We start from the raw sequence: 15913 nt of genomic DNA on the forward strand, positions 1-15913 counted from the left end.
CTTTAATGACTGAACATATCTGAATGTCCTGCCAAGTTTCAATCACAGGGATGGAGAGAGAGAGAGAGAGAAATACATGCAATAAAGGGGAAAGGCAAGCAAGGCAAAGGGGGGGGGAGAGATATGTTATCTTCAGCACGTCAGCTTGGGAGAGAAGGTCCTGAGGAAATGAAGGCAAGCAAAGCAATACATGCTAGCAATGAATGCCCTTTCCCTCAGGCCAGCCAAAAACTAAAGCTGGGCAGGGAGGTGAGGTGATGCAGTAAGGGAAAAACACAGCCAAAGAGCAAAGGACCCCAGTAGGGAAGGAAGAGGAAGAGAGGGAAAAGGTGAATAAGGATGTAAGCATCTCCATCCTCCACACAGACCCCCAGTAATCAGGAGTATGTAGGAGCCTTCAGGCTCTAGACAAGCAAATTAGTGAGGATTAACAGCCAGTAGAGAACAGCTGGCCAGAGCAGCTTGGATGCAGTGCAGGCTTGCAAAGAGCTTGCTGATCACTAATGTTTGTAAACATAAGAGCCCTGTGGTGCTTCCAAGTACCACTGTCCCTCTCTCTGGGAAGCCCAGCCACTACAGCAGTTGACCCTAATACATGATGTTTTCCAGCAAAGGTATGTTCCCTTCCTGTCTGTGCCTCTGTCTCACCAATCTGCGAATGAAAATTCCAGTGAGGATGCGGCCATGCTCTGTATGCCTCAACAGGGCAACGAGGCCAGGGGCATGCCTGCCCTTTCAGTTCATTGTCTGTTGCTCACCCTAAACCAGGATGTCCCTCTGTCTGCCAGTGGCTATGGGTAAGGCTGGCTAAGGCTTCTCAGTAAGGAACCCAAAGTTTCTTCTGCTCATGCCTCTCCACTTCTCTGATCCACTAACACCACTGCTTCCACCCCACTCAGTTTGGACTCTGGACAAATGAGCCTTGAACTTGTCCTGTCCTTCTTCAGTGACCAGGGATATGCTGGAAGTGCTCTCCCAGGTCAGCTTTGTTTGTCACTGTGGTGTTTGCCAAGCCAGGACTCATGTGCAACCCAGCCTGGGCTTCTACAGTCCACCTGCCTTCCCTGTGGGGCCCCACAGCTCTGGTGTTCTGCAGCCCCAGCACCTAAAGGAGAGCAGGAAAAGTTTTTTTTGGCTTTGTAGAGGGGGAAAAGACAGAGAAGATGGTAAAAAGAGAAGAGCTCATGGCATCTGCAGTGTCTTCTCTCTATGCAGACTTGGTTCCTTCTGTTCTCAGTTCTGCAAATAGCAACTAACACTATGCATTGGTATTACTGCTGATGTTTTAATTACTGTTACTAATAACACAACTGATGTTAATAAACAGTGCTTTCTGAGGAGTGGAGAAAAGCCTTACAGCAGATGCAGAGGAGAATGAAGTCAAGGAGATGACCTTGGGTGTATATTCCACACCTGCACTCCCCATACCCCACTCCACACGTACACCGTTGCTCTCCCTCACCCCATGGCCCATGTGGTATTTCCCAAAGAGTGCTGTGGCATCAGGACAGAGTCAGTGTCCTGGGCTTCCTCTCAGCCTGCTGGGAGTCACCACGCTTAGTCTCACTTTGCAGCAGTGCTGAGCTGGCTTGAAAACCACTGTGAGTAGCCAAGGAGAGGAAATTAATTCTGAGATCACTTTACCACGAAGCCTCAGAAGCTAATCAGGGAACTTTATTAAAAAATAATAATGGTGATAAAAAGAGAAAAAAGTAAGCCGCCTTGGAAGCCATTCAACTGTGAGCTGCTGGGAGCACGGGAGGCCTTTCCAAATGCAAACACAAACGAGCCTCCTCAGGGCCAAGCGGTGCTCAGGGCAGCAGGTTGCAGTTATCAGTCCTGCCGAGATCTAGTGCCAGATCATTTCTGATCAAAACCAGCCCCTGCTGGGAATGAAACACATCCCCTCACCACTTTTTGCCAGGATCAGTTCCCGTCTGGACAGCAATGAATGAAAGCATTTCACAGAAGCTGGTGGTGCTTCTTCCCAGAAGTTTTCCTCCCTAAAACCAGGGAATCCTCAGTGGCATGCCTGAGGCTTACCCAAGTCCTGCTCTGTGGGCAGCCAGAGCTCTTCCACCACCTGGTGATGTGGCAAGACCAAAATCATCTCAAAAGTCTTTTATTTTTTAATGTTTTTTTTAACAAGTGTTTACAAACAAAGCATTGCTCAGAGGCTCAGGGCACACACCTTGATATCACAGAAATCAGATGGGGCAGGGCTGGCTGTCCTCAGAGGTACTTGCACCTTGTAACTGTATTCCCTAAACTCCCTCCCTGGTACTCCCTTCACCACCACTGGCAGGAAGGGTGAGAAGATGGGAAAGTACCACTGATTTCTTTCTAGTCCATTCTCCAGCTGGTAGCCAAAGCGTGACTGAAACCAATGCAAACAGGGAGCGGCCAGCCCCTTCCTGGGGATAAGGTTCCACGGACTCATAAATGCTGCCTGTAGTCCAGCCTTCTCATCTTTGTCATGCCTCTCCTCCCCACAGCTGTCCTGCTTCAGTGCTGGATATCATGGCTTTCCTGCACTACTTACTAGTCTTCACCTGTCTCTGACTTCAGCTGCTCTCTAGCAGTTCCCTATTTTTTTTTTTTTTTGCATCTTTCTGCTCAGGTGAACTTGTACAACTTGAGGGAAGGGCTCCACTGATTTATCCTTCCCACTCTGGCAGGTTCCCCCCAGGTCACAGCAGAAGGAATGCTCCAACATATCCCTCACATCTCTTCATACCACAGTGCTTCATCCTTCAGATGCTCAGAGTTGGCATCTCTCAGAGGATATATGTTGTTTCAGCAAAGCATGATGTGATGCTCTATTTTCCATGACACCTGGAGTACATCAGCCTGCCAGTGAAATCCTCCAGGTAGAAAAAGTCAATTCAGCATGCCCCAGCTGACATGCCCAGGGACAGTACCTCCTAGCATCAGCCCTCAGGATGGTCCTGTCCTCATGTGGATTCACCCTGCTTGTTCCCTCACTAGCAGCTCATGGACAAAATGGCCATTTCATGCAGGTGAAGTGCCTGCGGCAGAAGATCATCTCTAGGCAGGATGATATACTGCTCCAGGAATAAAGGAGGCCCAGGTAAGAGGCAGAAGCTGAGGAGGGAACTGAGGGACAGAGGAAGAAAAGCCAAAGCAGAGAGCAGAGCCACCAGAGAAAGGATTGTGGGAGGCTGGGCCTTCATGGATCAGCCTGATGCATGTCAGAGCATGGCTGCAGTTGGGCCATCATCGTTGTACTGGGTTTGACTGGGACATCCCAGATGAGGTGATGCTGTGGTCATTGGAGCTGGAAACCACTGTCCTGTGTCCAGTTAGTACATGTTGCCCTACACATTGACCCTCCACATCCAGAAGAGAGCTCACCAGCAGCAGGGCCAGACTGGGTCCCAGGAGCTAAAGGCACTTTCCAAAGAGGTACTCCTGTGCCTGGCCGGATTGGGTTCATCAGCCTGAGTCACTCCTGAGACAAACAGCCACTAGCCCACCTCCCTACAAACACAGCCAGTACTGGGGCAGAGCGCAGCGGCTCGCCACTGCAGGTGCCTCACACACAAACCTGGCTGCGAGTGGAAGAAAGAGGCAGGGAAACCTTCAGCTTAAGGAAATCACAAAGCACGTCTCTGCATCTTCTGTGCCAACTATCTCCCGATGGGATCAATAGGAAACCAACAAACACCCTGTACACACACAGCATATGGCACGGCAGGGACATAAGCTTATTGCCCACTTCCTCTTGAGTGTGTCTGCATCTGCCCTCAGTCCCGCTCCCAGCACGTAACAAGAGGTGCAAACAAACAAACTGCCAGCTCATGCCGACCTCCTTGTTCCCAGGTGGCCTCCAGGGAGCAGCTCCCCTCCCATTTCCACTGTGCCATTTGGGGCACAGTGGAAGCAGGAGAAAGTGCTGCTCCTCTGCCCCAGTGAGAAAGAAAACCTGCAGCCCACACTGCTGGTGCCTTTCCAGGAGTTTTCTCTCCTCCAGGCAGCACCCACCAGGCTCAGCTCCCCAGCACCTTGCCAGTGTGGCAAGGAATTGCTCCAGCAACTGGGCTCATTGTTCTCCCCCCAGCCCAGGGTTCTGGAGAAACTCCTGGAGTTACATGAGAAGGAGAGAGCACAGGCACTTAAGGCAAGGGAGTTAACAGGCACTCAAAGCCAGAGACAAACCCCTCAGGTAAGGGAAACAGGCACCAGGGTCCCTTCAGCATGTCTTGACCACTATCTATGAGGCTTTCCCCTGTAGTCTTTGTTTTCCTTTGGGCCAGCCCCAGCATGAGTCCCTCGCTACTTCTATTATTTCCACTGTGTGGTCCATTACACAGCTGGATGTCTTGGATGTAAAAAGCAGCTCTCATGGCTAAATTGACTGTACTGCCTAATGCTTCATCACGGCTGGGAGTTTTCATCTTGAGGGAGAAGTGACAGAGGTCACTTCACTGCCTCTGTTAGGTTAAATGTGAATCTCTCTGGGGCTCTCTTTGAAAATTAGTCATCTGGGAGCCGTGAAGTGCCCCCAGGGAGGCATAGGAAAGGCAGAGGAGGGCTGAGAAGGGAGCAGAAAGCTCCCCCACAGACCTGGAGTGCATCTCAAGCACTGATATTGAATAAACCCCATGAGCAAGTTCTCCCTTTGCCCAAGGACACCCTCAAGAGGAAATAAGTCCTGGAGGAGACGCTGCACCAAAGCCACAAGCTACTTCTTTGCCTGCAGCCTGCCTGCAGCCAGAGGAGATATTTACACCTTCACTGAAAGCCCACCAGGATTTTCCTTTTGTCTGCAGCCCACACTGCCTGGCAGAAGGGGCCAAGGTAGGGAGGCTGAAGTGACTGCCACAGCCCCTCAGACTCTTTGTGCCCCTCCACCCTGGTCCCAAGTTTTGGGAGATCATTATCAGTCACAGGTGACCCCCAGATTATCTCTCACCACTCTTCAGGCTCCTGACATTCTTTACAAGTCTCCTCCCTTCTCAGGGGCAACCTGGCTTTCCGGACCCCCCTGCAAGTTTGTCAGGATGTCGGGACACAGAAGGGGTGTTGGAAGACATAACCAATAGCCCATGACGTGCTAATCCTGGGATTAGCCAGAGTTCAGAGGTTAATTGCAAAGGTGTGGAGAGGAAGAGGGGAGAACAGGGACCACGGGTAGACCGAAAATGACTCCTCTTCCTAAAGCAGCAAGGCTGGCCCCAGGTGGGCTGCAGTTTCTGAAAGACCGCGTGAAGGAGGCAATGCTCTGAGAAGACACGATCTCCCACCTGCAGTCAGAAGGGCTGGTCCCCCCCAGTTCCTGCCCCATCTCCAAGCCACTGAGCATCTCCTAAGCCCCAGGTCATCAAACTAGTACTGTCTCCCCCACAGGGGGGTGAGAAAACTAAACCCACTGGAGACTGTGCACAGCTCTAATATAATCCAGGCTGTGCAGGAACATAAAATGGGAACGTGCAGGGCAGATATCTCAGGAGGAGGCGGCAGGATTTACAAATCTTCCCACCCAGACTGATTTCTCAGACATCTCTGCGGCAGACAGAGGCATCCCGCAGAGAGATCTGAATGGGCTCGCAAGTGGGAAGCAGCATAAACGCTTCAACCTCAATTCATTATCAGAAAACATTGCTGATTTGCTCCAGCACAACCCTACTAAGTGCGGTTTTTTTGGCTTCCAGGCCATAAAGTGGCTATCTCTGCAGGATACAGCTCTTGGTTTAAGTAGCTTTACCCACCTGTGGAGAGCTGCCTGGGTGCTCAAGCGTGGCAGAGGCAGCCGTGTGCCACCCACTGAGCCCTGCCTGATGGCAGGGGGAAGAGGGAGAGAGCAGAAGGCCCCTCCCCAGGGTCTCCAGACAGCAGCTCCTGGGGAGTCAGTGCTGCCAGCCCACCAACAGGTTCCTGGCATGCCCCTCACCCGCCCCATCGCTGCCGCATCTCCTGGGCTTTCCTCTGGGATGTCGTTAGTCAGAAACTGCAGCATATGACCACACATCTGGAAAGAATTAGATGACAAGAGCCTCTGCCAGCTGTCTTCATTTAGGTTTGTTCATACTTGGAAGTGCTCTGCAGCGTGATCTGTAAAATAAAAAGTTGTGCTGATTGACACGAGCCAAGGGTTTCCTCTGAGGCGCTCCCTGCCCCCATCGCCTCTGCCCAGGACATTAGTACTTATTATATCCCGGAGGCTGGCTGCATACTATGAAGGAGGTTGTGTAAGAATAATGATGGCACAGCTGTTAACCATTGCCTTTCTCCATGTCAGAGCATGGCCAACTCCAGCATGGACAGGGAGCCCATGGGAATGCCAACCCTAGCCGATGTTTGGACAGACCCAATGACACCACCAAGCATTGCCACTTAAGGGGCATCCAATGGGTCTTCGGTACAGCCCTGCTGGGAATCCAGGGCCTCTCCCTCAGGACCTCACCCAATGCTGAGTGCTGCAGTATGGGCACCCCGTGGGCTATGGGGCAGCTGGCTCCTTCCCTATCCCTATTTCTGTACGTTGGGCATCTTTGGCCTCCTTTCCAAACCCCGGCGACCCCTGAGCTCATGAGTTTTGTTCTGCTGCGAGAGGGAGGAGAGCCCCCTGCTGCAGTAGTCTGGGGGTGCTGGCCTCCCTCCAGCACTTCCCACAGACCTCTACATACCAAACTGGGACAGCTGGGCAGGTTGTGCTGCCTCCGCTGTAAGGAAGGAGATGGGTAGAAGGACAGCAGTGTTGTGGGACACATGGGGCACTGGTAACATAGCAGCCACCATCCTGGCAGCGGTGTATCAGTGGGGTTGGGCATGTTGCCCTGACCACAGTGCAGGCATTCCTGACCTGTGAGTTCAATCTAAATATCCCAGATACCTGCAACACCACTGAGCTCAGGAAGGGCTGCAGAACTCACTGGAGAAGGAGATGAGAAGCTTGGGAATCTCCCTTTTTCATTCCACACACCAATCTCCCATCTTAAGCTATTTTTGCAGGCTTGCCTCTGGGACATTAACAAGGTCTGAGGTCAACCAAAGGAGGCTATCAGGAGAGTAGTGTCTAAGCTTCACTGACTCTTCATGGATTTGCCAACAGACTTTGGATCAGCTGTTCCCAATCTAATAATCCAAGTCCCACACACGAAGCCAGGGGCTGCTGGGAAAATAGCTGATCTTTTTTAGGATCTCCCAGGGTTGGATCCTTCCCTCAAAAGATGAAGCACAACAGGAGCAGTCAACCCCTGACACTGACTCCTTCCCAAGAAACAGGATGCTGCTGTGGGGAGGTGTGATGCTTCCAGAGCATGGACTCCTGCAAGAGTGCCATGCATTCACAGAGCGAGGTACAGCTTCCCTCAGCTTCTGTAGGACATGTGTGAGCCGCCCAAAAGCAGCACAAGGGGCTCACAACAGAGCCAGGGAGATTGTCTCGGCTGTGTGACACATGATCTCCCAACGAGGCTGCCATTGCTGGGCCCCAGCCAAGGGATTGCGTTCCTAAGGACATGGCTTCAATTAATGTATTTTCTTCCCCATTTTGTTTAAAATTGGGGTTGAGCTGCTTCTAAACAGATGTGTTGGGGTAGCCAAAATATTTGCGCTTTTGCCAGCTGCTTGTTTGGCATCCATGCCTGGCTGATGCTAAAATATTCTTTCCTCCCACGGGCAGTGAGTGAGAAGCAGCTCAGGGGATGTGGTGGGCACCCTCCACTCACATGCCCAAAGAATCACATTCAGACAGGTCCCTGTTGCCACAATGTCTTTAATGGAACCCTAGCATCTCCCACATCAGCTACATGCTATGGAAGCACAAGAAATATGAAAGCAGTTTCTCCCCTGGGAAACTCAGGGAAAGAGTGCCCAGCACTGGAAGGAGTGGGCACGAGGCCAGGGAAGGAGCATCCTTGTGGGGGAACAGCAAGCAAAGCCATCCTGCACTCACTCTGATCATCCTGCAGCCCACACCGAGAGCAACGAGGCAAGCAAACCCCCATCAAAGGGGTTCCATTGCCCCCTGTCAGGGTGTCACAGCCCCAGTAACCCACAGCTTTTTTATGCCCCTGCTCAGCCAGGTAACAGTGTCAGGACTTGTCCATTCTGTGGAGGGAGATGGCTTTGGAGATACCCTGAACTGGAGGAAAATATAAGGAAGCACTTGAGAAAAAGACCCCTCACCAGGGGGTGCAGCAAGGCCAGCACCTTCTGCCCCCGTGCTTACTGCAGGGGCAGAACCCACAAAACACAGCGAAGTCCTCAGGGACTTCCACCCACTCGGCGACATTTTCAGCCCTGGCTTTTCCAGGAATGTGCCTTTGGAGACGATTTCCAGCTGCCTGCAAGGAGGCTTCTCCGCACGCAAACCCTTGTGCTGGGCGCTGGGAAATCCCCCCGCTCTCAGCCAGGACCCGAGCGCTGTGATTCAGAGGCAGGTGGCCGGACGGACATTTGACGTGCGGGCGCACGGCTGACTCTGCTGTGTGCCTTGGGAAGCAGCGTGCAGACTCCCTGTGACCCAGAGCAGCTTCGCCAGCCCGGCGTCAGCCTCGGGCTGGGGAACGCGCCAGCGTCACAGACGCGGGGGAAACCTCTCCCTGTCTCGTCCTTCGCTCGGGAGGCGTAAGGAATAGCATCGTGCAGCTCCCGCCTCCGTCCTTTCCGTGCAGACACAGACCTATTCATGCCGGCAGAAAACCGCAGTCCCTTTCGGCGTTGGAAATGGGGCTGTCTCCACAGACTTCAGCCACGTGCAGGGTTGAACACAGCCCCCTGCCCTCACAAGTGGTCTCACCAAAGCTCCCAGAGCCTGACACGCCACCTTGACTCTGCAACAACCTAATAACCAGTGGAGAGAGCATTAAACCAACTGCTCTAGCCCAGCAGCCTGATCCACTCCTACCCAGTAACGCACCTGGAAACTCATCCATGATGCAGACAACCAAGCTAGAAACAGTCCTAGCACATCCTCTGGCTCTGAGCCTGAGGCACCACGATGGGAGAAGGACATTTCAGCATTGCAAGCTTCTGTTCCCTTTTGCTAAGGATTAACCCATTATGCTATCAGTTCACCCCAATGCCAGTCTATGCCATCTCTGCCTCCTGCCACCTTTTTTTACCCCTCCCACATTTCCCAGGTTCCTCTTTTCTCACTTACCATTGTCTGAGTCCAGATGCTCAGGACAGACCTGGATATAAAAGGACAAAACACACCAGTCAGGTCAGTCCCTGAATACCCATCAGCAGCTATTTGGGTCTCACTCAGGGGCTTATTCTTGCTGTTTGCTTATACAGCTACCAAACCCTAAAACCTGTGACTGCAGCCCCACAAGATGAGGTGTCACGATTCTGAGGAAGAGAGACATTTTACACTAGTCACTTGACAAATTGTTTGAGACTACAGTAAAACTGAGCCATCAGCCCAGTGCTCAGCACCTCAGCAGAGTATCAAACCATAGAAAGCTCTTACCCAAAACTTTAGGGTCAGGAGCTGACCCAGGAACGTCTCTTGCTATGCTCTCATGTGGGGTTTATGAGTTTGATGCCAACTCTTTGGATCCAGGTGCTTTTAAGCTTCCTCTGATCTCTGTGTCAGCTTCGTGTCTTTCCTATACTATTCTGTCTTCCATCATTTCCCTGAAACAGGACCTAGTCTTGTCCTCCAGCAGCAGACCTGAGCAGATGAGATACCACAGAGCTTCACCTCAGAGGCAAGCGAGTTATTTTCGACAGCAGTTTAGATGCCAAACCGACCATGTGGGTCTCGCCTGCAGTGCTTTCCAGCTGGAGGTCTGATACTGAGGCTCTCACCCACATTGGAGTCTAATGCAGCTCACACAGACTCAGCATCCCATCCCTGGAAGTGTCCAAGACAAGGCTAGATGGAGCTCTGAGCAAGCTGCCCATGGCAGGGGGGTTGGAACTAGATGATCTTTAAGGTTCCTGCCAACCCAAATCATTCTGTGAATCTGTAATTCTATTATTCCATGACCTGCTTTTGGCAGTGGATGGATCCAAACAATAAGAGACAGGAATCAGTGCCAAGGAAGTAGTGGCTGGTAGGATATGATAGTCGCAGGCAAACAGTTGGCACTTGTAGTCAAGCTGATCAGAGATGCAGAGCCAGGGAGTTAGAATGGTCCATCTCAGGGGGACACAGAGCAGCACCAAACTCCTCGCTGCTCATGGCAGCTCAGTGCCCCCAAGGGTTTGTCAGAATGTCCACCTAGCTCCCTTTCCTTTCTCTTCACTGAAGTCTTGCCTTGTCTCCTCTGCCTGGGAAGGCCAAGGGGAGAGAACAGTGGTGCAGCAACCTTAGTCACAGCACTATACCCCAGCAACACCCTGCAGCCTCCTAACTACTCCATATAAATGCTACAGGCCATAGAACGGGTTTCCAGCAGCTAATCATGTCTGGGATCCATCCCTTCACCAGGCAGAGGCTCTGCCTCTCCAGTCCTCCAAGTCCAACACAGTAGGAGACCAGACCATCTTCTCCTTGCTGTCCAACTCTTAAGTCCTTAAGTATGCAAGTGGAAAGGAGTGACATGTAAAGGCTTAAAGAACATTCCTGCTGGTCCCACATCTGGGTCAGCACTGGCTCCTTCCATAGATGGGCCTTTGAAGAAAAGGCCGCAGAACCCAGGGATATTCAGTTTCTCGCCTGCACTTCAGATCACTGTGGGATCTCTCCTGATCCCAGCAAAGACCTGGGCATGCTGTGAGTGTGCCCCACAGCAGCACATCTGTGACCCAGCTGTGCACATCTGGCAGCACTGGCAGCATCCAGATCCTCCTGAGAGGGGAGGAATTGCCAGCCTATGTGTGCTGTATGGTCTATCCCTCCAACTCGGAGCAAGGAGCTGGTGCCCCCTCTAAGCCTTTGAGACAGGAGCTGGCTGGTCCTGTCTCAAAGGAGAATCCCACTCAGCAGGAATTTGTGTCTGGATGCCACTACATAGGAGTACCCAGTAAGGAGGGAGGATGGTGGAGGGGCATTGCTTTTTCCCCGATCACCAACTCACTCACTAGCTCATCACAGTGCCCCGGATAGGTCAAACTCCAGAGAGTGCTTCTCCCCAAACACCCACCAGGATGAATTCCTTCCCTCTTAGCAGAAATGTCTCATGATAAAACAGGACTTCCCTTGTTTCCTCAATACCTGTGATTTAGGGCTTTGATTGCCCAATGCTTGTGTGATGGGCTCGAAGGGAAGGGGAGGGAGGTCAAGCGGGTGTCTTCAGAACTTGATGAGCATCATTCCAAAAGAGCCTCACGCATGTCTTGAAGGCCTGCCCTGAGTCATTCCCTGCTGAACTCAACACAGCCGTACAGTAAACATCCCACTCTTCAAGCTAGCAACGTCAGATGCTGACTGTCCCTGCTGGCTGCTCACATGCACTACTCACGTATTACTAGAGAGCACTCACAGATCTGTCGCAGCATCAGAGTGGGATTGTATTTTTCCAGTCTGTCGTGACTCACTGGTGAGCAACTGGGGACGTGCGGACTGTGTCTGGTGATGTTGTGACATGCATACACACATCTGGGGGAGTAATTAGATCCCTAGCCAAACTCTAACCTCAGCCTTCCTCTGTGGTCCCACACTCAACCTGGAAGCCGGAGATCGAGGGCATAGTCTGGCCTTGCTGACCCCAGTCTGGGGAGACCTCCAGTTTGAGGACATTCCTGGGACAAAAGATGCTCCAATGTTCATACTAGGCAGGGTGAATGTTAGGGAGATGATGAGAGGCAGAAGGATGCTGGTGAGGCTCAGCTCCCAAGGCCTAGCACCACACACCATTCCCAGCCCCGACTGCCCCATCATTCTCCCCAGATCCTCAGCTCAGTGGCATGTCAGGCAGGGCATCTTCCAGCGGGTGCAGCCAGCAGGAAGCACAGACATGCTCAGCTACAGAAAATGAGGCCTCATTCCTCAGGAGTCCCATGCTGGACAGGCAGAGATGAGACCCTCCAAAATTTGCTCATAAAAAAACTTTTCTCTTTCCTTTGCCTTTCCATACTGTCCATCTCTCTCTCCCTGCCTCTGACAGCCCTCCTGTACTCCCAAGGAGGAGGCAATGATAACAGCAGAGCTGGATAATATCACCTCTCTGATGCCCAGAAAGCCTTTGGTATGTCTGCTAAGCACTGTCTCGGGGTAGCTGCAGTCCATGCTCAGGCAGACTAACACACGGGGGAGGATGTTTCTGTTGCCTGGAGCTCCAGTGGGGAGGATTGGGATTCTCCAGACTGGGCAAGGTGTGAGCAGACTGGGCCCCTGGAGATAAATTCCAAAGGTGAGATGGGGTGCAGCTGCTAAGGAGCAGGGAGGAGGTGACCGCCCAGCTTGGCAGGGGAATCCTTCTAGATGAAGAATGGCTGTAGTTTAAAAAATGCAAAGTTTTCCCATATTTCCCTACCAGTGCATCGTCTACTCCACCTCAGTTAACGTCAGACCTTGGGGAACACACAAGGCACAGGACCAACTCAGGCAGCAGCAGGGCAAACCCACACACCCTCTAGCAGCATCACCATCACCCACCAGTTCACACCAGTGAATGCTCCTCCCTGGGGGCCAAAACATCACTGCTTTTTTGTGGGGAGGGCTGCTGCAGGGCTATGGGATAGATGCTGCCTCCTCCCCAGTTTTGCCAACAGTAAGGTCAGACAAACCCAAATCTGTAAACAGCCCACATCCTTGTTGAAAAATCCTTTCATCAGGATAACAAATTCTTCTTTACAGGATATATTGAGGATATCTGTGCTCCTATGCTGTGCATCAAAGCTAAAAACCAGGGAAAATCAGGCTGGGCTGGCAAAACTTGCCCTAGTTATTATGGTCTGGCGCAGCTAGGGACCTTTGGTTTGGGGGTTTCACATGATTGTCTTTCAGCAGCTCTTTAACACACAAAACATGAAAGTGGAGAACTGCTCAACCTCTGCTCTCCACAGAGGAAGCAGGAGTGAGTGTTTGCAGGCTTCTTTTAGAGAAGTGAAGCCCACCCCAGCCCAGCCCTCAGCCCTCCCCAGCCCAGCCCTCAGCCCTCCCCTTCACTCCTTGCCAGCAGAAGGGCTCACTGGCCCCAGCTGTCTCTCCACCCCAGTTACCTCGCCAGATGTTGGTCATTAACAGGGACCAGTGTGAAGCAGGGCTGGCCTCTGGGAGCAGCCTCCCTGTGCTGTTAGTGGTAGTGTGAGTGAGCGAGAGTGTGTGTGTGCAAGCCAGCACGCGTGTGTGCGAGCGTGTCTCCAAGGGCTGCAGTAACCGCTCCTTTGGCCTGCTGCCAGAGGTGAAAAGTCCTTCTTGCACACACATGCTCTTGGCTTTTTGCTCACCCTTGCCCCCTCGCTGTTTTGTAGAGCCCCAGACTCATCTGACTCAACAGCTGAACTATCCAGAGGCCCAGAGCTGGAAGTGTCCTTCCTCCTCAGCTGTGTTCACATCCAGCATACGGTGCTTTCCCAGCACACGGAGGTGCCACCTTCTGATGCCATTTCTGCCGTCTCCATTTGGCTCACTTGTTCTTGTCAGCCCACCTCAGACACACACACAAAAAGCCCAGCCTTCTGATTCATCTGCCGTGGGTCCTGAGGAAAATCAATCTTCAACTTTTGTTTTCTGAGGATGGAGTGGGAACTGTTTACTCAGCAAGATGATTAAGTCTTTTTTTTTCTCCTTTACACCGGCAACAGAAAACCATTTCAAAGGGAAAGGAGTGGGATTGGATCTGGCATCAGGCAAAAGTTGAATGAACCCAGACAAGAATCAAAGGCAAACAAAGCTTCTGAGTGGCTTGTCCATAATACTGATCAGTCCTGACCCAAGTTCTCTGCCACCACAATCAGAAAAAGACTCTCCTTTAAGGATAAAGCTACAGCCTATGAATCCTGGCTCCTCATCCCCTCTCCTGGCCACCTAACCTCAACCCCTCCCACTGCTAGGACATGATTTCAGCAGTCCTGCCTTCCAGGGGCCTGCTTCATCTATTAGGTCAATTCATCTTTAATGCTGGAAGGGAAGCTCTGGAGTCTTTCTCTGGTTGTTCGGCACTAGTATTTGGAAGAGGTTTTTTTTCCACCCACTGAACCCAGCAGGGGCTGTGGAGGCACCTAGGGATAAAGCAAAAAGTGGGACTACCTTCATCCATACACATGGCCCCTTCAAGTCATGGACACAGGGTCCTCAGCTCATGCCCAGCTCGATGCCAGGAGGATCTGAGGTCGAGTATCTCCATCCTAGAAGGAGGGAGGAAGAGTGTTTGACTCAAGCTGAATGTACAGTAAAATTTCCTCTAATATAAAGGTTTTTTCTCCTCAAATCTTTGTCTGATCTTAAAGCCTCCTCCATTTGGCATTTACACATTGCAGGAAATGCAGCCAGAGTGCACCAGACACTGGGTGGCTGCTTAGGAAGATGAGCATAGACTTGCTGCCCTTCTTGCTGCAGGACCCATGGCAATCACTGCTGTTCAGTCATGAGGAGCAGCATGGGAGATGGCTGCTGGTGCCCAGTGGCTGATAGATTTAGCATTTCCAAAATTTTCTTGGCCACAGTGGGCCAGTGGTCCTAGGGGTGGCCTCAGCTCCTACATGGGCCTCTTCATGCAGCAAAAAAATAAGCAGAGATTGCAAAGCCACAGACAATGTATTTACAAAAACCTGCGTTGCTAAGCAGACATGCAGGTGGAATTGACACCAGTTGATGTCTCCCTCATTCCCCCTTGGCTCTGTTCCCAGGTACAATGAGTTGTATTCAAGGAGCTGAGGGGGTCCTGCTGCCAGATCTGCATCCAACAGAACATGCACAGGGGCAACCCATGGTTGTGTAACCCCCAGGACTGGAAATATCATCACTGACTTCACTGGGTGCCTTTCACTGCTCTCCAGAACCCCACAGAGCGACTCACTGACATCATTCCTATGGCTGGGCTTGGCAGAGGCAATGGGGATGAGGCTCAGAACAGCCAGCAAGCTGGAGATGATCGGCATGGTTTCCACATGTTAGTTCTTTCTTGGGAGTCTATCTTTGCTGCTCAAAAGCTTCAAGTGCCCTCTTTAGCTCACCAGTGCAACAACCGTGACTGCTGCTATGTATGCAATTGCAACACACTTACAGCAAGACACCCTGCCTAAAGGAGCAACCAACTGGAAATTCTTCAGCTGATTCTGCTATAGGCTAAGGGAAATGAAATGAGTCATCCATGCAGAGCCCATCCTGTTTGTTGAGTTGGCTATGAAATGTAAGGCTTTCACCACTGCTGGAATACTACCAACAACTCACAGAAGGATTTTGGATGTACACACATCTGTGCTTCCCCAAAGGTACCTGGACAGTGGGCAAGTGGGATGGGCAGAGAAGAAAGGGAAGGAAGGAGAAAGAGAAAGAGAGAGGAGGAGAGACAGCTGGAGAAGCACAATGGCAGAGCACTGCTCAAAAAGTAAACAGCAGAGAAAGAATAATGGTTGCCATTATAAATTAACATTATCACATCTCACACTGGTCCACAGAATCCATTAAGCAGACCAGAGCCACAAGAAGCTTTCTCCCAGTAATGTTTCTTTCCAAAAGGAAATTAAAATGAGCACAGATTTGACTTTACCTGGAGCAAAATGTACACACCAAACAATGGTGTTGCCCACAAATAGCCAATGAGAGTGGCTCTGCATCTCAACACTTCAAAACCAGAGAAAAATGAAAGCTAGAAGTAACACAATAAAGAAGATAAACATAACTTGTCCTAATGAGCAAGATAATGAGCTCCTCCAATAGACTAACAAATTGATGTATGTGTACATTATCACAGAGCAAGATATGCTTGAAATGAGGAGAGATTTCATGACATTTTGGAAAGTGAGATGGTGAAGACTTACACACACTATGTCAGGATACTACGAACAGGGCTTTACTTTCCTATGAAAAATACCATTGAACTCCGTA

The 15913-nt window shown here is 51.3% G+C and overlaps 1 long non-coding RNA gene across 1 annotated transcript; it reads right to left on the reverse strand.

Annotated features, from left to right (window-relative positions):
• Positions 1-7723: 7723 nt before the first annotated feature.
• Positions 7724-12376, reverse strand: LOC138107208 (uncharacterized). The gene is made up of 3 exons (XR_011149318.1): positions 9443-12376; positions 9131-9161; positions 7724-8811 (listed from the first exon to the last, which is right to left on the reverse strand). It is a non-coding gene; the product is annotated as an uncharacterized lncRNA (long non-coding RNA).
• Positions 12377-15913: the final 3537 nt, after the last annotated feature.

The sequence above is a fragment of the Aphelocoma coerulescens genome, chromosome 3, assembly GCF_041296385.1.
Source record: "Aphelocoma coerulescens isolate FSJ_1873_10779 chromosome 3, UR_Acoe_1.0, whole genome shotgun sequence".
NCBI lineage: Eukaryota > Metazoa > Chordata > Aves > Passeriformes > Corvidae > Aphelocoma > Aphelocoma coerulescens.